Source organism: Halyomorpha halys, unplaced genomic scaffold (genome assembly GCF_000696795.3).
Source record: "Halyomorpha halys isolate HHAL.00 unplaced genomic scaffold, Hhal_1.1 Scaffold673.1, whole genome shotgun sequence".
Classification (NCBI taxonomy): Eukaryota; Metazoa; Arthropoda; class Insecta; order Hemiptera; family Pentatomidae; genus Halyomorpha; species Halyomorpha halys.
Genome location: NW_027114803.1, coordinates 853,086 through 866,027, shown reverse-complemented (window position 1 = coordinate 866,027; position 12,942 = coordinate 853,086). Strand labels below are relative to the sequence as shown.

Below are 12,942 nucleotides of genomic sequence, written 5' to 3'. Positions count from 1 at the left end.
TGGTGCGTCCCAGGAAGGGTACATTTAGCCTTAATAAGCATTGTTTCACCAAATTAGCAGTCTATATAACACAAGTTTAAATGATTAGAAATCAAAATAATTTAAAAGTTACAAGCTATTAGAGATATTATATTATTCCAAAAAGGGTTAAATATAATCTTTAGATTAGCCACCAGTATTAGCTCTCTGGTGGGACGCTCGTCACATGTTGGAAATTGTAAAACATAATAAATTGAATGTGATAGATTATTAATAAAATCAATTGAGTTACAAACATATGCAACGGACTGTAGTATTAAAATAAAAACTAATATTCTACACCTTAAGAATTTAATTTTTTTTAGCAACGCTCATCATTTTATTACTAGATGGTGTTGAATGGCCAAAACCAAAAATGATTTAGAGGTGCAAAACTATGAATTGATGTGTTCTAATTACATTTTAATACTTTCCACTAATTAACAATTTATTTTTTACAATGTTGGATTGTACATATTTTTACACAGCAGTTACATATCGTTAGTAAAATGCCAAAGAGGTGTATCTGAAAACGTATAATAGAATAGTATTGGAATCAAGGTTGCGGATCAAAAGTAGTAGTTAGAGTCCAATTTGATATACGTTAATTGATTATTTTGTATTTTAATATAATAGTGCCGTCCCATATTCTGAGATCTTTTTGATCTCGGGAAGAGAATAGAAAATCACGTTAAATTTCAATGAAACCAAAGATGGCAAAACCTTAAGATTCCATTTTGGCTTTGCACCGACGATTTATACGACAGCGTTGATGTATCCTAGATTAATAATATCGCCACGACGTTTGAGCAAATAACCTTCTGTTTTCGTTCCAACATCTCATTGCTGTCAGCTCAAATTAGATTGATTGATGCTTCATAGCATTCAAACCTATGCGTCACAGAAGGTAAATAATAAATACCTGACCCTTCACTTTTGTGATTTTCTATTTGCGATACTTCATTAGGCAAGTTCTCAAGAGAGCCACAAATTAGGTCAGTTGTCCACCTTCGGGTAGGCTGCAATCAGCTTCCTTCGCTTCTCTCTTCGGACCTTGAGTTTCTAACTTATTTTGCATCCCTCTTTTCCTCAAGAATAACATGTCATTAGGATATTTATCACCAGCTATAAATAAACGAGAATTTGGCAATCGTCCGTTGCTACAATGTTATCGAAAACAATCTATGCAACGTTCAATTTACTATCCAGTAAAGTGTGGAATTCAATTACAGATAAAAAATAATGCTTCCTCAAAAAATGAAACCTTCAAAGGTTACTAAACTTTCATCTACAACCGATAAGTGTCTTGTTCTGAGTTCCTGATAAGAAGGTGCTGTTTCAAGACCAACAATTATAAAAGATGATCAGATCAGGATCAAATTCTAGCATCAGGTCTTTTCCTGGCCCATGGATGAGTCAAGTCAAAGAAATTAACAGAAAAGTAATATACTTAAGGGTCATCGTACTTTGCGTCTCTTCCAGGAATACACTGGCCTATGTGACAGAGCGCAGGTTTCCACATTCCATGTATTATATCAATACCCTTGATAATTTCACCTCACGTCAATTTTTAAAATTTGCAAGCTATTCTGTCCAGATCTAATATAATATAGCTAAAATTAATCTACGAAACAAAATAACCGATAAGAGAATCATATTAATTTATTAACTAATTTTCCTATTTTAAGATTAATCATTTAATATTATTTATTTATTATTTATCATTTATTTATTAAAACTATATTTTGAACTATTTTCATTGTTCTTTTGGTATTAAATTCCTATCAAACCTAATTATAAATAGTAACCCCAAATTAGACAATTTGAAGAACATCGCCGCAACTAAACAAATCACAAAGCAACGTTTACTTCCGCGTTCAGAAGTTCCTGCGTCGCTTCGGTGCGCGGATAAAACCGGAAAGATTTCCCACCAAGTTAGCGTTTTTTCGCACTGCAACCCGCTTCCCGCACCGCGTGCGTTTTTGCACCGGCGTACGCGACCCTTTATTTGGGCCCATTCTATCAATAAAAGAAAGGATGCTGTAGTTTTTTTTTTTTCACAGTTTTTGGAGAAGTAAGTGATAATCATTTTTTTCGAATGCCATCGCTTCCTTTGATAAATTGAATAATAACCTCGAGTATTTTTCATTAATATAACTTTATAAAAAAAAATCCTAAAGTAGAAGCTGACAAAAGATTGAAGTACGGCTAATGTGAAAACTTGTGTTAGGTCACATAGGCCAGTGTTTTCCTGGAACGGTCGCTACGTAAGGCGGCTTATTAGACGCAATGCCATGCCGTGCATAACCATTGTGTTTGGAAAGGCCTATTCCCTTAGCCGAAGAGAAAAAAAGCCAGTTATTTCACCCCCATTTTTAATTATTTAATGAAAACTATGTATAATTACTAGTCCAAATTGATGAGTCTACCAAGTATAAGTAGGAGGAATAAAAATGGCGGCTGTTTCGAAACTTTAAAAAAACATTAATTTTTCATTCAGGGCTTTATATCTTTAAAACTACCAACAACACTAGAAAACCTAAGAGAACATCATTTAAAGTAGAGTAAATTTTCTAAAATATGAGCCCTAATATTTACGTTCTATAGTTCCCGAGATATAGCTTTTTAAAAAGTTTCATAAAAAATTGCTAAAAATCATATGTTAGTGAATTTATTTTAAAAAATGCAATATAAAGTAGTTATCCTAACGTGCATCTTCGCAGGAGTAGTATTTTTTTATGACATTTGACAAAATAAATGCTTAAAATGTTAATTTCTTGTTGTTCGGATAAAATTTTAAATTATTGAAAAAATATATCGCAGAAACCATAAGACGTACATATATCTGCCAGCACTCAAAATAAAGGAAATTTGACTAACTATGAAGTAGGTTATTTCACGTATTTTCGTAGGAGTAGTAGTTTTTATGATATTCGCATGAAATTTTGTCCAAACTGCTATAAATCAATTTATTTGAGAAAATATCATAAAAACGACTAGTCCTACGAAGATAAACTTCTTTAACATATTACACTTACTTTACATTTACCTAGCTTTAATGTTAGTGCTAATAGACATCCCTATGTCGAATGGTTTTTGAGATATAGATTTCTCAAAATAAATTCACTAACTTGTGATTTTTCGGTGTATTTTTTCATGAAATTTTACTACATAACAAGCTATATCTCGGGAGCTATTGAACGTAAATAACTCTATTTGAAATCATTTTTTAAAATTTATTTTATACCAGATCGGCATGGTGAGCCTTAAATGGTTGATATAACCGTTACATTATATATATATATTTTTTAACAGTTGATTATGGGGGAGGTATACTCGTACAAAAGACACCCCTAACTATATACAATGTTATAATTAAAAGAAAAAAAATAAATAGATAAGAATAATGCTTCTTAATAAAAGAGAAAAGTAGAATTAATAACAAAAAATAATGATTTTTAGACTTAACAAAATAAACATTTGCCCTCTAATGGTAAAAAGAAACCAGTTAATTTGAAAAAAAAATTTTACGTTATGAAACAGCCGCCATTTTTTATTTCCTCTACCTATACTTGGTAGACTCATCAATTTTTACCAGTAATTATACATAGTTTTCATTAAAGTAACCAGAAATTGAGGTGAAATAACAGTCTTTTTTTTCTCTTCTTGGGCTCTTGTACTATTCATCTTATAAATCAAGAGCCGAGTCCTATAAACGTTTACGAATTGAAGTGGTGATCGTGTACGCCCATGGTTGTGTTTGATTTATTATATAATTCTATTGGTCCATGAAACAGTTAAATTTTGTTTAAAAAAATTATAAACATGTATGTTGTTTATAATTAGTAAAATGATGTTTTCATAATATACCTTTATTCATAATTAATGTTACTGACAAAATAAACATTGACAAATATTGAAATATATTTTTTCCCGAGCCGGGCCAAGAGATGGCAATATAAGACGGACAAATAAATGCCTATAAGCACTCAAGTTAAAGCTATTTAAATGCACCATAAAGTATTTCGTGATAATAATAATATAAATATTTATGTATATAAATGTTCACGTCTTGCTATTTGTAAACAAATTTTGGTATTCGAAAAACTGTATCACGAGAACTATCGAACGCAATTACAATATAACAAAAAACAACTTAAAAAAAGTTCCATTAGTTTTTTCGTGTTGGTAGTTTTAGCGGTAATGACCACCTAATGAAAAATCAGTAAATATTTTAGGCTTTTCTTTAAAAAAATTAACTTACGATATTATTCACCTGGAATAGTTTAATGCTAATTTTTCTAGGACATTTACTGTTACTGCCATTCTAGGTGATAATTTTATCATTTTCTGACAGAAAAAAATTGGCCTATTTTCCAAAATTTCTAAAGTTTTTTAGGAATATAAAATTTAATTGCGACCGCCTTATAGTGGCAGAATGTTCATTTTTCCATTCTATAATGAGTGTACTTTTGGTCTACATGATCAAAAACATTGTTTAAATCAATGCAACGTTTTTTGGTCGCAACTGCTAGTCTATTTTACCTAGGGGGTAATGTAGGCAGTGGTTATGAGAAATATTGATAAGGTCTGTTCTTATAAACCAATGTTCTTTTTCTCATAAAAAAAAAATAGAATTTTTATCAAATCAGATCGAGACGTTAAAAAATTAAATTTGACATCCAAAATTATTTTATTATCTAAATAAAAAAAAATTAAAACGAACAATACCTAAACTCAGGGGAAATGGATCGTTAGGGGTTAATTTGACTCTTGAGCTGATGTAGTATGTCTTAACAATAGTTTAGCAATAACCGTATTAGTGTAGGTTATAAGTCACTTAAAGTTAGTTTAATAAACATGTATACGTGAAATTATTACTGCTTTAATTCAATTGCCGATGCCCGCTCGCTCAAAATATAAGCAAACCTTCTAAGGATCCTTTTGAGGAGAGAGTGGTGTCTAAATACACTAAATACTATGAATACACTTTCCTTGACAACACAAGGATGAATGTGACAAATGCAATCAAAACAACTTCAAAGACAACTAATGATTGCTTGAAAACAAATTCTAAAAATATCACAAACACAGGTAAACAACCAAGTAAACATCGATCTGATAAGAAAAGGGACAGTGCAATGTTTCTCATAATTACCACTAACAGCGCTTGTTGTCTCCTATCATCTGCCTACTAAAGAAACAGTTTTTATCATGATCACTGAATACTTCTTCTCACCCATTTGTCTTTCAGCGGGGCGTGCTTCCCGCCATAAGTTCTCCTTTCTCCTGAATATTTCCTTCTGCGTCGTCACAATCGTTCCCTGTCGCTTCTACTGTAGACTCAGCTCCTTTCTAATCACTAATTTCTTTTTGAACTCGGCCTATTCGTGTTTCCCCCAAAATTATTCTATGAAAATTGATTTCAGCAGTAACACCGCTTAGTAACCTCTCAGAATTGATGGTTGAATTGTTAACATTTAAATGGGGCCTTAAAGTACAGCAAATAACGTATGAATATCGTAGAATTATTCATTTATATTAATATTAATCATTATTTTACGTTATAAATTGCAGTATATTTTTCTCAGATTTATATATTTTACCGAACCTTTGTGAAGTACATTCCTTGTCTTAAGTAACAAACTATGTTACTGATAATGAGGTGTAGATAGTTGACCGTAGATTAATGATTGGAGAAGTTTGTCGGGGGATGCGGTCAGCAAAGAACAACATAAATAAACAAAACCATATTTATCCCGACGTTTCGACCTGAGTTTCAGATCTTCATCAGGGCTATAGATCAAAAGAGATAACAACAACATTTAAAGAAAGTTTTTATCATTTATGATTCAATTCAATATTTTGTATAATTCCAAATTTGTTTGTATACTATTCCTTTTCAATTGTTTGTTTCTCTAAATGTTGTTGTTATCTCTTTTGTTCTATAGCCGTGATGAAGACCTGAAACTCAGGTCGAAACGTCGGCATGAAATTAATAAATATGGTTTTGTTTATTTATGTTGTTCTTTGCTGACCGCACCCCCCGACAAACTTCTCCAATTATGTTACTGATAGATGTTGGTCAAGAAACAGTATTTAATATTCGTACCTGACAAAGTCTTGAACCCAGGATCATACCGTGGTTTATAGTGGCATAGGTTTATCATTTATTTTATGCCTCATAATAATATAAATATATTAAACATTCGCTCAATAAATTAATTTGACATTTTTCAGCAATGATAAGGTAGAACAATAAAATTCAAACTTGTTCATAATTTATTATTTCTGTATATAAAGCTAATCAACAGAGAATGTCATTCACTTACTCACAAACCAGCGAAGCTATAAATTTATTAATATATATTCTTTTAAATTAAAGACATCGTAAAGTTATTTCTCTGTCAAAACAAATCCTTAATGAAAATCAGAGACAATTTTATTCAGTAGGTTTTATTGATCCCGACGACCCTGGTTTTTTTTCTTACCACATTGGCCAATAACCTGCTTTCACTGAAGAGGATACCTTGAAAGGAAATTCATCAGAAGCAATGACCTACATTTGAATATTATCATGTCGTTACGGCTTCACATAACCAATTATCTCTGATTTATGATGATCCAATTACGGTTCTGATATTTATACTAGGGTATTTAATTATTTTTTGCAATGAATTATTAATGATCAATTTTATTTGCTGTTTATAGTTTCTAAACTATTTCTATATCGTGACTTGATTTGTGACAAAGTAAGGAGCATTAAGGATTTTGGACTGTAAGGATTGGATTCTGGAGGAATTTGATGATTTAGTGGAGCCCCAAAGCTCAACTCCGTATGTCCAGATAGGCCTTATAATAGTCATGTAGATAAGTCTTTTGTAATGGATTGGCACTTTAGACCGTTTGTCTAGTAAATGTTGCAATAGTCGGAATCTACGAGCAGTTTCTTGTCTTTATAGTCTTGTATGAGGATAATTCAGATTAAATATAAAAACACCTGAAAGATCGGAGTGCTATGCCATAGAATGCAACTATCTCAGAATATTAGAAAAAAAATTAAAATAGCAACGAGGTCTCTTAGCAACAAGTCAACAAGAATACCGCGACAAAAAACGTTTTGGGACCTTGGCACTCTAAAATAACAGTTATATAACTTTGAATGTTTATTGAAAATAACTTGAAAAGGAAAGTTCGAAATGAGAGTGACTACGAATTGAATATTTAATATCACTATTGTCATCACTAGGTCATGGACCAGGAGTTAGAAGCCTCCTAAACAAACAATCTTCTTTCTCACTGATTGCATAATTCCGTCGCTTGTAGTCAGTATTATTCAAGTCAAACATAGAATAATTCTCATTATAAGCAATTTCATTTTATATAAGTCTTTGTGTGATCCAATTGAGAATGGAAAAATTTATATTTCGCGTTGATGATATTCAACTAATATTCAAAATAGTCTACATTAATTATTCCGATATACTAGAAAAATCGATTTACCTTCTGTTTTTAAATATATACAAACCAAGAAATGATAATTAAAGTATATGGGGAAAAGATGGTTGGGGGTGCGGTCAAAATATAACACAAATGAGTTGAAATAACTTATTTAATAGTGCCAACGTTTCGGCTAGAATTTCCAGTCTTCATCAGAGCTGTTCGAAGAAAATCTGGCAGCCAGATTATATTTTGACCACACCCCAACCATCTTTTCCTCATATAATTTATCAACGGTCAACTATCTCTCATCATGATAAATAAACTTTTTTTTTGTCAACTCAGATAGTACGTGTTCGGAATGGTAGAAAATGTTTGGTTCAAAATAAAGAAGTTGGTTACTTACTTACAAATATATTTTTTGATCTAAATTCTCCATAGCTTTTCGGCAGAAACGAAACCCAACACTCCCTCTGGCAGAAAGCATCACTCTGGCTATCTCTACTCTTAAAACTATTCCGATAATGAAACCTGAAATTCAGAACTCATCTTGGACTCTAAAACAACCTGTAACAATGCTATATACATCTGTCACTTATGCACAAAAATAAGACCATATCTTTCAATTATAAAGAACAGTTGTTCGGTATTCTAGAAAATTTTCCGGATTATTTTTTAATATACACTGATGGTTTCAAATCCGAAAGCTCAACCGCCTTATCTTTCGTCACTCACAATTCAACCCACAAGTTTAAATTATATAAGTTATGCTCAATATACACCGCCGAACTCCACGCGATAGTATAAGCCCCCCATTTCCGCTTTTCAATAATTCAGAAGACTATTATAATAGTATATATATTATTATAGTAATAATCTCAGATTCGTTGAGCTCTCTAAAACGTTAGAGAAACATGTACCCCGAACATCCACTCATCATAAGAATTCAATCTTTTCTTCTAAAATTATCACAGGAAGGTAAATCTATTATTTTCTTATGGGCTCCAAGCCACATTGGCATTGTTGGTAACGAGCTCGCAGACAAAGCTACCAGAGAGGCACTCACGCTCCCTGGCCGAGACACCGCCGTTCTTACCCCATCAGAACTCAGTACACCCCTTAAATTACAAATATTAGAAAAATGGCAGGCCAAGTGGGATGAAAGTTCTCCGAGTAAATTAAATGAAATAAAACGATCAGTAAAACCATGGTCAACATCCTACCACAACAGTCACAAGAAGGAAGTTGCTCTAACCCGCTTGAGAATAGGTCATACTCTCCTCACGCACTCTCATCTGATCAGAAAACTGCCACCAAATATTGTCAGTCCATTCTTACGATTAGACATATTTTTGAAGAATGTACTCACTATTTGCCAATAATAAACAGAATAGGACTGACCCCAAATTTATCAGAAGCTCTCACAGATGAGGAAGCTAAAATTACATTAGTGTTTGAATTTTTAAAAGCACATCGCTTTCTTTATAAATTATAACTCCTCTTCGAATTTTATTGATTTATTTATTTTTTTTAAACTTTTATCATGCCATAGGCGTTGATGACCAGAGGGTTTTACGCCTTTAAGCAACTATCAACAACAACAGAACTTGGTAATGCTCCTCTTGCCTCATTTTCTGATTTATTTTTTTCAGTTGTAATGGTTTTGAAATTATATTGCATTTTTTTTCCTTGAACAATTTGCATCAAAGTCCGCCAACTTCAGATTAGTTTATTACCGCGTTTCCTTTTGAGTACCTTCTTATGCATATCAATAACTTCCTCAATTTTTCGAATGATTCATCACTATCATTAGCTAGGAGGTTAGCTACGCCAGTGTCATTTCACCTCAGAGGCGAGCAGGGGCATGAGATTAAGGATGATGATACAACCACGGTTTATTGCTTGCCAAGGTCTTTCGTTGATGAACAATGCATGGGAAATTGTAAGTGTTACTTGCTTCTTAAGTAACTTAGTTGTCAAAACAAATCAATACCAAGAATATTTTAATCGACATACAGTGTAGAGTTGGAAATAAAACTGTTTACAGGTAAACTGAATACAGAACACTAGGCCTATAGATTTGCGGCAAGCTAATATAAAAAAAATAGTTTATGCGGAGTTTCATTCCTATCAGCTTTATGAAGAATAATGTAGCAGAACAATAGTTATGGCAATTTCACATTATTATTCCGATAATAAAGAAGATTATTAACCTAGAGCTAAGCTAAAGAAACTGAAAATTAATTGTACACCACAGCTCACATAATTAACGCGTGTTTCTCTTTTGGAAAAATTACGACTTTTAAATAATGTTTCTGACTAATTTTTGTTTTCCTATACTGCTATGATAATTGATAGCTTTCCTACAAATGAGGTTTTTTTTAAATCCGACTACAACACCAAGTTTTATAAATTTTTATAGATATTACAAGCAATCCAGTAATATGTTTAAGGATATATACATTACATTCCCGTCTTTTAGAAGAAATTGTTAAAAAAAAAAAGGATTAGTTCAGTAATCGTTTAATTAAATTATTCTTTAGCATTTTTTTCTATGACCCTCTTGTCATATCTGACATACAGCGGGGAGAGGGTTACCTCCAGGGTACCATCCTATTCTAACCCATGGTGGGTTGTAAAGTTTACATTTCGAGCTACCTCCACAGAAATAAAAGTCGACACCCTAGGACGGATTCGAACCGGCATCGCTGCAATTCTTAGGTTGCAAAGACCTACTCAATTTCCTCAACTACAGACAATCCTCCTACAAGTGAGCTATGCTAATCCAACTTATTTTAGTTCGCAACTAGTCTAAAACAGGAAATATTTGTGAAAGGTTACCGATGTTGTACATCCGCAAAGTGATGCTACAAAGGAATAAATGTCATTCCATAAAATATGTTGATGCAGCACCATAAATACAGAGAAAGGAGTTCCAAAGGTTACAATCAAGCAGTATCATTTCAGCTACTTATAAGTAATGTTTATCACTGAGAATATATTTGTATATATCCATAGTATGTTTTATTTTTTACGTTTATGAATATTTTCAAATGTTTTCATTATTCTCAGCGATCTAATTACCGAAAATATTTTATTAAAATACCACTTTTGTCTTAGGCCTAGGAGTAATTATGACCACATTAATGACGAGATATAATAATGGCCTTTATAGTAGTTTCATTTAACTCATAGTCACTAAAACTCTTATGATCGGTTTGTAATCATCAGCTGAACAATTGAGTGGTCTTTAATACCAGATCGTTTTTCTTCTGATTTAAATAGTCTGAGTTGACTTCAATGCTGAATTAAGAACCAGTTTTCGTCGTTAGGAATAATAACCAACGATAAAATACAAAAAAATAAAGAATTTAATGGAGAACTAAATGGTAAAAAAGGAAGAATTCAGACATCCGATTCTTTCCGAAAATGATATCACCCGATCTTTCCCGATTGCATTTTGGCTTCGTTATCTTTTGATAAGATGTTGTATTCTTAGCAGGAACTATATAAATAATAAATATATATTGTAATATTAAATTTATATTCATTCCTTCTACCCCAAGAAATATTAAAATATCAATTTTTATAGCGACAGAAAAATAAAAATTTTATGTTTACAATTTTCACCTTCCTTGGTCGTTTTATATATATTTTTTCGAAAATCAAACTTTACACTTCAATATGAGCCAACCAATCTACACACAACTTGGGACGTGAGTAGGGTAATATTGTGTAATGCCCACACCGCATTTTTGCATGACTTTTCCGAAACTTAGCTTGTTTGTTAAAAATTAAGACTTGTTGGAGTGTTCAAATTATACCGCATACCCATTAAATAGTTCCAAAATGCAGAAAGTAAAGACAACTTTTTTTTACCCCCATTTCTTGAGCTGTGTTATGATTTATCTTTAGCGAACATACTGAGGTGCGCAATAGCACAGTCGTGAAACACCTCATAACAATAAAATTATAGATGCTATAAAGTAGTAATAAATTCTCAGCCATCAAATAATTTATTGGTTTACACGTGATGGCTCCTATAAATATTTTATGGACATTCACATACGAGTGAATATCTATAAATAATGAATAGACAGACGTAGCACTGAATTATTCGATAACATTGTCTTTAATTATAATAATTCTATCAACGCCGAATACTTTCACATTACTACAAATATATGATAGTGAAACACCGTTCTAATTTATAAACAAAAAATAATTTTTTTAGGAGTCATCAAACTTGAATTCCGTTTTTCTAACAGCCAAGTATTTTAACTCCTCCCCCCCTCAATGTTCAGCAGGTAGATTGGCCTAAAGATTGCAGAGGGATATGACAAGGAGCTTAGGTTTATATCAACCGTTCATAAAACCACTCCAATTCTTGTTTATTCTAGACAAGAACTTTTCCTCCTTCGGATCGCGGCAATAAAAGCAGGTCTCACAACATAGCTCGTTGAACATAGTAAGAATATCCTTGGTACAAGTCGCAGCATACAGGAGTGATATCGAACCTGCCTGTGTCGCCCCTGAACCACTGAGGGCCAAAGTGTGGATGGTGATTGGGCAATAGATTCAGATGGAAAGCTTGTACACTTATCTTATAACCAACCAGAACTAACTTGCCTGTTTCGCACTCATAGAAATCAATTTCTGGCCCTATGCACTCATTCTGAAGGGGAATGGCTGTTCCAAGGAAGCGCTGCAATCCCCTAGGATAAGGAAGGAAAAATGTAAGCTGCGGCACAATTCAGTAAAAAATAATAAATCAATAATAATAGGTTTATTGGCATCAGTATTGACAAAAGTCTCTCCCATGGGGAGGAATTTATAGTAGTTGACTATAGCAGGATAGAAGAAAGGAAAACATTCATAAAAATACAAAAACATAAATAAAAAAACAGATTCCTCACAACTATACCTCGAAAGGAAAACACCAAACTAAATACCCTTCATCTGCGGTACGGTCGCCTCCTTTTGCTGCTGTCTTCTACAAATAAATCAATATATCACCCTAATTTCAAAATGATGTGGGCCCCAAATACTTCGGTACAATGTGTAGGACACCAAAAATGGATATCGGAGCGAGGAACTGTATTGGTTCGATTTCCATCTGGTGTACTCGATATATTAGTCAATTAGTCTCTATGGAAAATATATTGTTTTACGCAACTATAAATTATCATAAGTTGAGTTGATTTAATGCTTTGTTATCTGTAAAAATCTAAGGCAGAAAATAACGAGTTTCTTTCTTATCTTCTTTAAATTTTTACAATTTCCTTAGTAAATTCTTACAAATTATTTTAACCTAGGCATAATAATGATAAAATAAAAAAACCTTAATATTGAGGTGTAGATAGTTGACCGTAGATTAATGCTTGAAGAAGTTTGTCGGGGGATGCGGTCAGCAAAGAACAACATAAATAAACAAAACCATATTTATTTATTTTATGCCGACGTTTCGACCTGAGTTTCAGGTCT

At 32.5% G+C, this 12,942-nt stretch overlaps 1 long non-coding RNA gene across 1 annotated transcript in view; it reads right to left on the bottom strand.

Moving 5' to 3' along the window:
- LOC136796887 (uncharacterized) overlaps positions 1–12,942 on the bottom strand; it is a 27,043-nt gene that overhangs the window by 8,388 nt on the left and 5,713 nt on the right. The gene's annotated exons all lie outside the window — the stretch shown is intronic.